Here is a 12,668-nt window from a genome sequence, read left to right on the forward strand (position 1 = left end):
CAAATAAACATTTCCCTGAAATGAACCCTTTTGCCTTTGCTATACAATTACACAAATGACAAGGAACTAGTTGATAGAATTGGTTGCATTTGCATTGATTAGGTTTTAAATTCTTGCTTAGAATTGTGTGGTTCTTTGTGCTTACTGACTCGGTTGTTTGTTTGTAGACATTTCATTGCCCAACTGAATAACATCACCACTGAGTTAGTGTAGGATTTAATCCCTATATATATATAGCCCTTTGCTAAAAATGCTTGAGGGGGATTCTTACTCCCTATCCTAGGTTCTTTCTTCTCCCATATTGTTAGGCTGTTATTCCAGAGTTGCTTTTCCTCTTTTTCTTTTCAGTTTGTCCTATACCTTCTATCTCTGAAACCTATTTCCTGCATTTTGAAATCTGCCCAATTTAACATTTCAACTGTGGCATTCTCTTTTCCACATCCCAATATGATTGTGAAGTCTTTTCGGACTAGTTTAGAAATCTACTGTACATATATCAACAGGAAAGAACCTATTATGACTGACCACACATTTATTTGCCCATGTTCTGTTTTGAGAAGACTTCTAACTTATTTATCAACACGAATATTAAATATATGCCTGAAATTCTAATCACATTATCAAGTTGTGATTGCTTGTATTTTATTTTGTAAATGGTCTTAAAAAGGCTTTTTAACTTTAATAATGGAGGAGGAGGAGGAGGAGGAGGAGGAGGAGGAGGAGGAGGAGGAGGAGGAGGAGGAGGAGGAGAAGAAGAAGAAGAAGAAGAAGAAGAAGAAGAAGAAGAAGAAGAAGAAGAAGAAGAAGAAGAAGAAGAAGAAGAAGAAGAAGAAGAAGAGGAGAAGGAGGAGGAAGAGTTTGATGACCTACTACATCTTTCATTAGCATTATGTTGGGTTGAAGGCTGAGGTATAAAATAACTCTGACAAAGCTTCTGGTTTAATTGTTAAGAAGTTAAATATTTGATCATAAAATGTTTTTAGAAAGCACTGGAAATATGAAACAACTTGTTTTATACTTATTAAAACAGAACAAAATGCAAAATCTGTGAATTGTATAATAATATGACTTTAAGCTTTGATTTTTATGAAAGTAACAAGCTACATATTTTCAATAGTTTCATTTGAGTATTCTAATCCCCGTGCAATTTAACTATATAAGGAATAATAGAGATAAGTGCACTAGCTCTAACAATTAACTAGAATTCTTATCTCCTAAATACAAAGTACCTTGAACTGCATAAATGCAGGAAGCTTCACAATGCAAAATATTTTTTATAAAATTGAGGAATACTATTAATTTATACAATCCCAGTGGAGGGGAAAACATTTGTCTGTGTTATCTCTTCTCTAACAATTCAAAGATCAGAATACCAAATAAACTTAAAATGACCAGTTTTTGTATTACAACTTTGTTATTTGTCACTGTGACTATTTTTGGTCAATTTAAAATTAGAAGACTCAATTTGATTCTTTCCACAATAATTATTGTTATTAGAAATCAAAATAGCTATATTGTCTTCCAAAACTGACAGACAATACATGTAACTATGGCACTAGGGCCTTGTTGAAGACTGTTTATTATTGGTTAAGAATAATCGAGATGGAGGAAGGGAGGTTACCAAAATTAGCACTAATGGAGCAGATTATGTCAAGTAATAAAAATAATTGGTTATCAAGAGTTCTGAAGCAGGTATCTAGCTCTGGTATTCCTTTAAATTGGCAGCAGTACGATCATAGGCAGATCCAAAATTGGATTGCACAGAGATTTAAGGACATAAGTATCCAATCGGATATTGCATAGGTGACAGCAGTAAAAGTTTGCCCCTGGTTATCAGCCAATAAACAATTTTTTTAAAATAGAAAAATATTTAACTGTGCCTTTATTTCCTGTCATAAGGAGATTTTTTACGAAATTGAGATTAGACCAACTTCAAACAAACATGCTTTGGGATAGGCATAAGGGTATCCCTGTAAGAGAAAGAGTCTGTTTATGTGGGACGGGGGAAGTTGAAACAACGTCCCATGTAATTTTTGATTGCCCCCTATACTCAGATTTGAGGGAACATCAACTGGGCAGGATCTTTTATACCAGCACCCCTAAGTCTAAAGAGCACTTCTTGCAACATTGTCTGTTAGGTTCTAACTTGCAGTTGGTGAAATGGATTGCCAAATTTGCAGTAAAGTTGATGGAAAAAAGGACAAAGTTGGTGCAGCAGAATGTGGTAGATTGTAGGAAAGATCATTTGATCTAATAATGTAATTTTAATAGTAGTTTTAAGACTGATTGGGTAGATGCAGGGGTGACATTATAACATAATTTTAATCATATTTAAATTGTATCTCAAATAATAGTATTTTATTCCGATTTCATTTTAGATCGTATTTTATTCTAATTGCATTTTTAATCGTGTGTTATTCCAATTTTATTTAAATTGTTTTACCAAACTTTTGTAATGATTTATTTCTGGAACTCTGCACTTTGATATGGCCCAAGGGCTAATCAATAAATAAATTCATTCATTCACATGTAACTATTAGAATTCTTCTTGAAGTTATGCAAGTTATAAACTATGATCCACATGGTAGCCTGAAGATATTCAACTGAAACTGGAATATAATCTAATTTTAGAAAGAAAGGTTAAAATATATTTATACTTAAAACTGCTGTAAATAATATCGGAAGCCAGTTCTTACTAGCTCTGGTCATCACAGGTTGTTATTAAGATATGCAAATACATGTTCAAATATGCAACAATCATATTTAATATGATAATTTGTGAAATTCTGGGTTCATACATTAAACAAAACATTATGTTTGCCCCAATACACTATCAGATAAATATTTTTTTTAAAAAAATATGGTTCATTAAGATACAGTTTTACCTACTGTATAGTTTTACCTATAGTTTTAATGCACCATATGTTTCGGTGTATAAGACCCCTCCCCCCAAAAAAGTGGGTGGAAATGTCTCTGTATGTTATACAGTGAATGATGCCAAAGCCCTGCCCACCTGCCAGCCCCCACCCTTCAGCCTCTGCCTTCCAGCAATTTACCTCGTTGCAGCAAATAGCAAACAGCCTGGTCAGGTTTAGCACAAGCAGCTGATTGGTGGTTGGGTTGGCCTATCAGCTGTTCCAGGTTGCAGGGATCCTCACCTCCCATCACTGCCATCACCACCCATTGCTGCCTTCGTGCACCCCATTTTCAGCTTCCACACACCCCATTTTTGGTCTCTGCACATCCCATATTTGGCCCTTTCCCGGCAGCAAGGATAGGTGGTGGCAGGGATGGGCAGTGATGGTGGTGATGTGAGGTGGTGATCCCTGCAGCCTAGAACAGCTGGTAGGTGGTTCCTCCCCAAAGCTAGGTGTGTTTTATACTTCGGAGCATCTTATAGTCCAAAAAATATGGTAATTTCCTTTAAAATGATCACAACTTCCTCTGATACAATATCATTTGCATATTTTTTAAGGATTATCAATAGAATCTTAATTCCTTGGAAATTTACCTTAGTGTTGTAATGTAGCATGTTTTCTGATGACTGACATTTATGTCTGTGAATATGAAATTACTCTAAACCATTAGATAAAATCCCATGGGCCCTACATCTGTCAACTTTTGAAATGGTGTTGGTCGAAACTATGCTGACCTATGCTCAGTTTCAAAGTTGCCACACTTGGGGGGAGGGAAATTGGGGCAGCATGAAGGGGGGCTGAGGAATGAACCAAGGGTATTGTGGGGTGTGGTGCCTTACCTAATTGAACTTAACGGCAGCCAGAACCAGCATGGGGATCAAGGGCGGAACGCTGGACACCTGCTGAGACTGGACGGAGGGAGGAGTTCCCAATGATTGACCTGCATGACACAGGACACCTGGAGGGGCGGGGAGTTCTGAGCCCTTTTATGTCGATGAAGTGTGGAAGTCCCACAGAGCTAGCTTTACCTAACTCAGTGCCGAGGCTATGTACTCAATAAAGGGGCTTTTAAATCTGGTCAAGGCATCAGAGTTCTGATTCAATTGGGTGCATTACTCAGAATTTGACAAATTCTTACTTTTAGAAAATAACTTCAATGACCTATGCCTATATGTTTCTTGACTTTAGTGGTGAATAGTACTAGCAACATAGCTACCATAATAAACATTCTTTGTCTAAGATTTTGATTTGATTTATTTTGATCAATATTGGAAAACATTTTGGGATTTAAGAATCTTTTATTAGATAGTTATAACATATGTCCTACCTAAGACAGAAAAGGAATCAACTTTAGTAACTACAGTTTTTATATTTTTCATCTGTTAGACTACAGAAGAAAAATAATAGATAAATTAAATTGAAAGAAAGGAGATTGTCTATGCATCCAAACAGAAAAAGAAAAGATAAAGAACACTATAAAATAAGTCTAAACTGATTAGAAAACATTGCTGAACATGTAATGAGAAAAAAAGGGGGGGATCAGATGAAGCCAATTCTGTTTTGACTGAATATCTTGTTTAATCAGCATTTTGCTTTTTCTAGTAAAGTAACAAAATTATCAGGAGTGGGGCATTTGGTGATTTAATGGATAGTTTATAGTGCTTTTATGCTGTAATTTAAAATTCATAGGATTATTTTTTCTCAGATTCATAGGTCATATGAAAACACTATAAATAGGTAAAACCTATTAAGTTGTCATGACAAAATTATTGTTATATATTTATTAAGTTTTAAAAGCCACTCCGCTCCAAAGATAGAGGAAAGATAATTTAAAATTCAACTGTATAAAGCAATTAAATAAAGCTATAAAATACAGAATATGATATTAAATTAACATTGATCCCAACTCACTGTACCCAGACTAAAAAAAACCAACACAAGCAACAGAGATTTAACATTGACTGCATTTTAACATTAATGTGATGCTAACAATACTCACCTTTACTACATAAGGACACATATATTCTATCTGAACGTTGTTGGGAGGAGCTATTTAAGTGTGTTCCTGGAGACAAAGAATATAACTAGTGAAACAGGTCTTTGTAATTTAAACGGAAAGTGTTTATTTTAAAAAAAGGGGGGGGCGGAGAGTTTACACTTACTCATTATCTTTTTAAAAAAAGATATTGAGGCAATATAGGTGATGTCCAGCTTCTAGATTACCCTATTCTATTCCTTAGAGTCAGAAATAAAATGTGTGGGAAGACAGAGGCAGAAAGGAAGTATTTTATTCCCCCCCACACACACACATTTTTGAACTGTCCAACTCAGAGTATATTAAGTTTAGCAATTTTTAGTCCTCATACTGGGAACAGGGTTGTTGGTTTTTTGCTTTCTAAATTTCATTTCAAGTCCAGTGTTATTATCAGTCTAGACCAAATTTCATAGTTGTAAGAATTAAAAACAGGCTCTGCAATGTAGACACATCATCACTTATACCTATGGTTTAAAGAGTAAAACCCCTACAATCTGTTTGAAACTAAACAAGTATTTATCTATGTTTGGATTTTTCAGATAAATTGCAAATATTAAGTCAACATCCAGCTTGAGTATCCAAATAAAAGTACAGGACCTTTTTGTTTCTGAAAAGCTTACTGCTTATTGAATACATTGCATAGTAATGTTGAGATAAAACTAACTCTCGATACTCAGGCATCAGTTCATAGTATTAAACAAAGATTTTCCCAGCAAAACCACAAGGCTTCCATGTTGGCCAAGTAAACAAGTTCTCTTTGTTATGGGAACTATCTGTCTCAACTTCACACTTGTCAAGACATCCTTGAAAAGTTTTCAGACTCTCACAAGCTTCAGTGGAGCTGTAAAAGTTTTGTTTCATTAGTTAACCCATTCGTAATCAGCACCTCCCCACCCTTACTCTAATGGCAAGTTGAAACAAAGAGGCACATAGCTGCCAAAGTTTCACTCTTGACAATGGGTTTCAGCACGCCAGCCTTAAATTATCAATCACTATAGCCTTACATTATACTACAGCATTTCACCTTTAAGCCATTGCATCACTGCCAATTCCACATATCTAGAAAAATCATGTCTAATCATCATCACTATCATCATCATCATCATCATGATCATCATCATCACAATTCCACAATACTTGTACAGAAAACATTGGTAAATTCCAATATAGAAACTAATTTCATTATGAAATTCCAACCCAATAAACACTGGGGAAATAGATACTTGAAAAATATAACATGTGAAACTGGTTGTTGATAATTTAATTGTCATCTCTATCATATTTATCTTCCGAGGGTGGTTCAACTTCAGAATGCAAAAGTGGTGATGGGAATGTACTAAACAGCCCGCGTCTGGGGTAGAACAGGAAATGTCTCAGTTCCTTTCTTTTCCAAAACACGAAGTGTCTTAAGTGGGAAAGAAAGTAAGTGGAAAAACAACTCATAATCTATAAGTGTAAATAATCCATAGTCCATAGGACTGTGAATAAAAAAATTAGATTATAGGTGGACCAAACAAGATATGATAGATATAGGATAGATAGATAGATAGATAGATAGATAGATAGATAGATAGATAGATAGATAGATAGATAGAGAGATAGGAAGGTAGGTAGGTAGAGATAGACAGACAGAGAGAGAGGTAGTAGGTAGGTAGAGGGAGAGATAGATAGATAGATAGATAGATAGATAGATAGATAGATAGATAGACAGAGAGAGAGAGATAGGAAGGTAGGTAGGTAGAGATAGATAGACAGACAGAGAGAGAGGTAGTAGGTATGTAGGTAGGTAGGTAGAGGGGGAGAGAGAGAGAGACAGAGAGAGAGACAGAGACAGAGACAGAGACACAGAGAGGGGTAGGTAAGTAGAGGGAGAGATAGATAGATAGATAGATAGATAGATAGATAGATAGATAGATAGATAGATAGATAGACAGAGATAGATAGATAGATAGATAGATAGATAGATAGATAGATAGATAGATAGACAGACAGATATAGATAGATGATGACAGACATCGATCGATCGATCGATCGATCGATAGATATAGGGACGGAGGGAGGGAGGGAGGGAGGGAGAGAAATAGATAGATAGACAGATAGATGCATATAAGGAACAAAGAAGATATTTGAATAATTAGAATATAAGGACAATAGAACAAAGTAATAGATTTAAGAAAATAAGGATGGAGTCATATAAATGGAGTCATATAAATTTAAGATGATTATATAGAATGGTTATATATAAATGGAAACTAACAAAATTAAATAGAATAAACATAGGCTTATCAGTGTTCAATGTTCCATGAAAACATGTATTTCATAGTTAAGCAATAAATACTCATTCTTGAGTACAAATTCCTATCCTATCTGAGTATTTTACATTAACTTCAAAAGAACTTGTGGCATTTATTGTCTGAATAGATAAACATTTTGCAGTATTAATGGATAAATTAGAGATTGTTGCAAATTGTCACATAATATTTCCCCTCCACATGCTTTGGAAATGGATGTCTTTATTCTTACACAATATATGAAATGTGAATAATTTGCAGTGTCAGCAGTTAATGTCATATACATTTTGAATGTATGCTTTCTACACTGTGGTCTCTCACATTTCTGAATGTTTACATTTAAATTTAATAATGGAATAATACTTTTAGCTACTTTGCAATTAAAAGTGTGTGTATGTTTTAAAATGTTTCTCATTTCGGTATATTTATAAATTTGCTCTTTATATCAAATTCATCATTCAATGCCTTTTAACTGGAGTTTTAAGCATCTCACTTCTAACACTATATATATATATATATATATATATATATATATATATATATATATATATATATATATATATATATATATTAAAAAAAATCTACTGGTATCTCCCACACACAGTCAATAAGGTCTCCGGGGGATTTTCTCATCATATCGTACTGCCTTCTTAAACACATTGTAATTCAAAATGCAATCCTCAGATAATCAGATGAGCAAAAAATTCCAACTCTGTTACTGCTTTGATGGCTCTTTGCCATAGAACATTCACCTGAATCCCTTATGCCTCCTCAAGAAAACAGAGAGTGGAAAATTCTATTAGCTCCCTCAACTATTAAGAAACTAACCTGCTGCACCTTGACTGTCCTATAACTTACAGAAAAATATTAATATTCTGGCAACATAAATTTAAGCTGGTGCAGCAAAATCATCTCTCAATTGAAATTGCTGTGTTCTGATTGCCAGCAAAAAATCTACGGGGATATCAAAATAGAATATCCTTTTTCAGTCTACAGGATAGGAGGCTGAAGAGTTCTAATTTCTTATAAACACACTAAAATCTCTCTCTGTCTCTCTCTCTCTGTCTCTCTCTCTATATATATATAGGAAAGTTGTCCCTGTAAATCTGATAGTGCAAACCTGGTATCATTTTGCATTTCCTAACTTCTATCTAGATACTTCTATCTAGAAATATCTAGAATTCTACACTATACTATATTTTGTTAGCTCATGCTTTGGGATCATAGGAGATGTTTGAAAGCAGAATTGGCTTCCTCTGATGGAACGATTATGCTAATAAGATGAAGACTCAATTTTCCTGCATTTTAATTTTTCTAAAAAAGTGTGTATATCTATTTTAGAGCTTCATAATTTATTCTCATATCCAGTTGGGACCATAGTGGCCCTTTTAGTTTTGTACAATTGTGCATGTACCGCCTCCTGTTTTAGACTCTGAAGCTCTCAGCTAAAACTACACATTCTATATATAACATACAACAAATGGCAACAATAGGCCTGTTTATGGCTTTCTGAGAGCCTGATATGGGGGTTGAACATTAAATCTAGGGCAGGTTATCTTCCAATACCATCAATTTGTAGCTGTGAATAGATTCACTTTGCTCTCCCATCTCACTGATGGAACTATGTGGAGAGACAAAGCTTGTTCATTTATCCCATACTAGATGCCAGTCTATCCCTGGTAACTGAAAGATGTAACTGAGTTCTTGGACCACATAACTTCTAAGTGGCTTCTCTCTGTTGATGCTGAAATTCATCATGGTTTTCTGAAAAGCTTTCAAAAGTGAAGTGACAGAGTGATATCTAGAGCACTATTGAGGAAGACAAAGAATGAATTGAGCCAAACATGAATAAGAGCACTTAGAGGCCTACATCATAGTGATGAGAGAGAAAAAAAACCCTCTGTTGTAATTTCTCCAGGCTTAATATGTTCACCATGGCTGTTTTGTTCAGGTTGACCCATTTGTGTTCTTGCAACTCTATTTAGGATTATCTGTTCTATGCTGGGGAGGTATGGGTTCTAATAGCATTTACCTTGGTCTTTTCTGTAGCCACATCACACTTTTTGCTTATGTTCAGTTTGTCATCAGCTTCAGTAAGCTATTCCAAAATTCTTTTTGCAAGGCCTTTCACTAAACCAAGTAGTAATCATGATGTTGATACATTGATGATAGTGATTTAATTATCATTTTCTTTTTTTTTTTATTGAAAAAGTTTTTCGAATACAAGTTTTTCCCCCTTTTCCTCCCTTCTTCCCTAACCCCCCCTCACCACCCATCCCCCCCTGTGACTTCTTCTTCACAACAATAAACTAATTCATAATTAATTACATAATATTTTACCATGCCCTTACTCACTCCTCAAAATACTGACCCTTAGCATAGTATTCTTATAACTCCGCTTTTCTCCGCTTTTCACAATCTACCCTTTTTCTCCTCCCCCAAACTTATAAAATATTATTATTATTACAACAACATAACCTTTACTTTTATATATATTAATTTAACATTTCAAAGCAGCCTTCTCCAAATTTAACATTTATTCAGTTCTATCCAATTCTTCCACTTCCCGAAATATATAACTTAAAAATCCTTTTTCTTAAACTAATCAATCACTAAACTAACCTATTTCAACCCAGTTTCCTGCAAGATTACCATGCACTACAATTCTAAATATAATCCACTGCCCACTCTGCTAAAATATACATATGTCTATATATACATTCCATTTTATAAAAAAAAGAAAAGACAATAACTTTAAATTTATAATTCATTTAGTATCTTCTTTGATGTCTTTCCACTAGATTGTTAAATCCGTCATCCATAATAGGGTAACATAGCATCCTGGTGCAACAGTTTATTCAAAATCTTCAGTCATCTTCTGCCCCCATCAATAATGAATATCCTCATGTATATATAAAAGTAAAAACAACCACCCGAGTGACATTATAATTATATTCCATATAGTTGTAATTGTGGTTTTCATCAGGATTATAAATCCCCATCATCTTAGTGGGTAACAGCCAGATCTTCTGCATGCCCCAGCATGACTCTCTTGCCTTGTAACTCAAAATAGATATAATATATTTATCGGTAAAAGAAATCCAAAATAGATAGTTCAAATCCAACAATGTAAGGCTCTTTCCACATCCCAAAATCACGGCATTGCAGAGATCTGCCACTTTCCTCAAGATAATATTAAACAATAATTCGCCTCCAATATCTTTTCACATATTCATTTATTTTTTTTTTAAAATCCCTGGCTTCACTGTTGCTTGGTTTAGAAACTACTATTTCTACGAGATCTGTTTCTTTTCTTTTTCTTTTGCGGGTTGCATTTCCATCCAGATTTCCTTCCTACAAGTTGTGTATCAGCTGTTCGGTTGTCATTCTGCTTTGTAGATTGATCTTGTTGGTTTTGTTTTATTATCTCATATGTCTTATCCATCACTTGTATATCAACTAATTGATTTGCGCACTTGTCTGTAGATTGATAGTTCATCACATTAGAATCAGATGACACTGCTCTCAAATTTATAGACAGTCCAGCTGGGGTATCCAAAGAGTCCAAAGACAGTTTATCTACCACAGCCTCTGTAATTTGATGTTTTCCCTTTATTTCCAACTCCTTTTGCTTGTCCTGTGTTATGCCTAAAGATGTTAAGTTTATTTTTAAAAATTTTTGATAAAATTCTTCCGCTTTTTCGACAGTATTCAGTTGGTATCTTACTCCTTGGTATCTCAATGTTAAACCAACTGGGACGTCCCACCTAAATAGAATATTCCTTTTTTTTAACTCATTCACTAGAAAACCAAATTTCTTCCTCTCCATTAACATCTTGGGCGGGAGTTCCTTAAAAATCCAAATCTTTCTTCCACGAAATTGCAAAGCAGAATCATAAGAATTCTGGACAATATTATTTCTAATTTCTTTGTCTGTAAAATAAATCACCACATCTCTAGGCAATTGCCTTTGTTTTGCCAACCAGGAGTTTATTCTATAAATTCTGTCAATCCTGCAAAACACTTCATCAGGTTGAACCTTTAAAATCCCAGCTTTGCGCAGTGGCAGTATCGTAGCCAATGAGGTTTATCCGAGGCGCGATTATTGCTAATTGAAAACTTTTCCCAATACCCCGCCATGACGACTTGAAATATAGTCGGCATTGGCAATTTTTGACAATTATCATTTTCTTGATAATTTTCTTTAGTGAAACAGCATCAGAATGTGAATTATGCAACAAGGGTGCATTCATATAAACTGGCTACTTTTTAATAACATGTATTGAATAGGCCTGCATACACCTTCAAAAAGGTTTCATTATCTTGAAGAATGATGTAAAATGACCCTACCAGATTATTAGTACACTTCCCCTTTAAAAACAAGATGGTTGCATTGTTTTCGACTACTGCACTTTCAAAGCTTCTTTTACATCTTCAGTCAGCATATTTATTAACCAGAAGTGCAACTATATAGGCTTCATTGGAAAAGCCAGATGAGGCTGTGAGATAAGACAAACTACCTCAACAAGGCAATTTATATAATCTCTGTGATGTGAAGCAAATTGAACGCCTCTATCACTTAAGAAATTGGTTTTGAGATGTGAATAATTCACTATTAAGTATTTAAATGTTCTCACTAGCTTGGTGATAAAGAATGATAAAGACAACTGTTTTAAAATCCATAAAAATGAAGTCTAAGCAATAGTATCATATATCCACTATAAAATAGAATTCTCATAGCCAAAGTTTAGGATCCTAAGTATGCAAGCTGTTTAAATGATAAATGTGCTATTATGCTCCTGTGTTATTCTGTATCTCAACGTGGTCTATATCAGGGATTGGCAACCTTAAACAGTCAAAGAGCCACAAAGGTCCTAACCGGAAGCCACCAGTCAATTCTGGAGCCGACCGGAAGTCCGGTTCCTCCACCATAGAGTCTCCTCCTAGCACGGCGTCCTTTTTCCTCTACCTGTCTTAACCGATAGCCCTATCAATTGTGGAACCGACCAGCAACAGGGAGCTGCAGCAGAGGGATGAAAGAGCCATATGCAGCTCCAGAACCACGGGTTGTTGACCTCTGGTCTATATGGAAACATCAGCAACATTGCCTTCAGAATACTTTTCAAAGATGGTTGGGTACTTTACCTTTTAAACATGTGGTAGACATTATGTATAAATATGTTTAGTGGGATTCTGGTAGTTTCTGTCAGCTTTTTGCCTGTTTGCGCAGTGCATTATAGTTTATCCCAAATACTATTTCTTCACCTGAAGCAAAGCACTTGAAGGGGACTTTTGCCATCTTAAAAATAAAGATCATATGGGTTTGGTGAAATGCTGACTATAACACATGGAAATTTATTACATTTACCTTAAAGAGATTTCTGCTTGCCATCTGCCTGCCTGTTTCTCCAGAAAACTATCGTT

General features: G+C 34.9%; 1 non-coding gene across 1 annotated transcript; it reads left to right on the top strand.

The window, feature by feature from the left end:
* Positions 1 to 11,295: 11,295 nt before the first annotated feature.
* On the top strand, positions 11,296 to 11,442 carry LOC139320795 (U4 spliceosomal RNA). The gene has a single exon (XR_011600736.1). It is a non-coding gene; the product is annotated as a U4 spliceosomal RNA (small nuclear RNA).
* Positions 11,443 to 12,668: the final 1,226 nt, after the last annotated feature.

This window comes from Pituophis catenifer, unplaced genomic scaffold (genome assembly GCF_029215685.1).
Source record: "Pituophis catenifer annectens isolate HBS135680 unplaced genomic scaffold, rPitCat1.0.hap2 SCAF_8, whole genome shotgun sequence".
NCBI lineage: Eukaryota > Metazoa > Chordata > Lepidosauria > Squamata > Colubridae > Pituophis > Pituophis catenifer.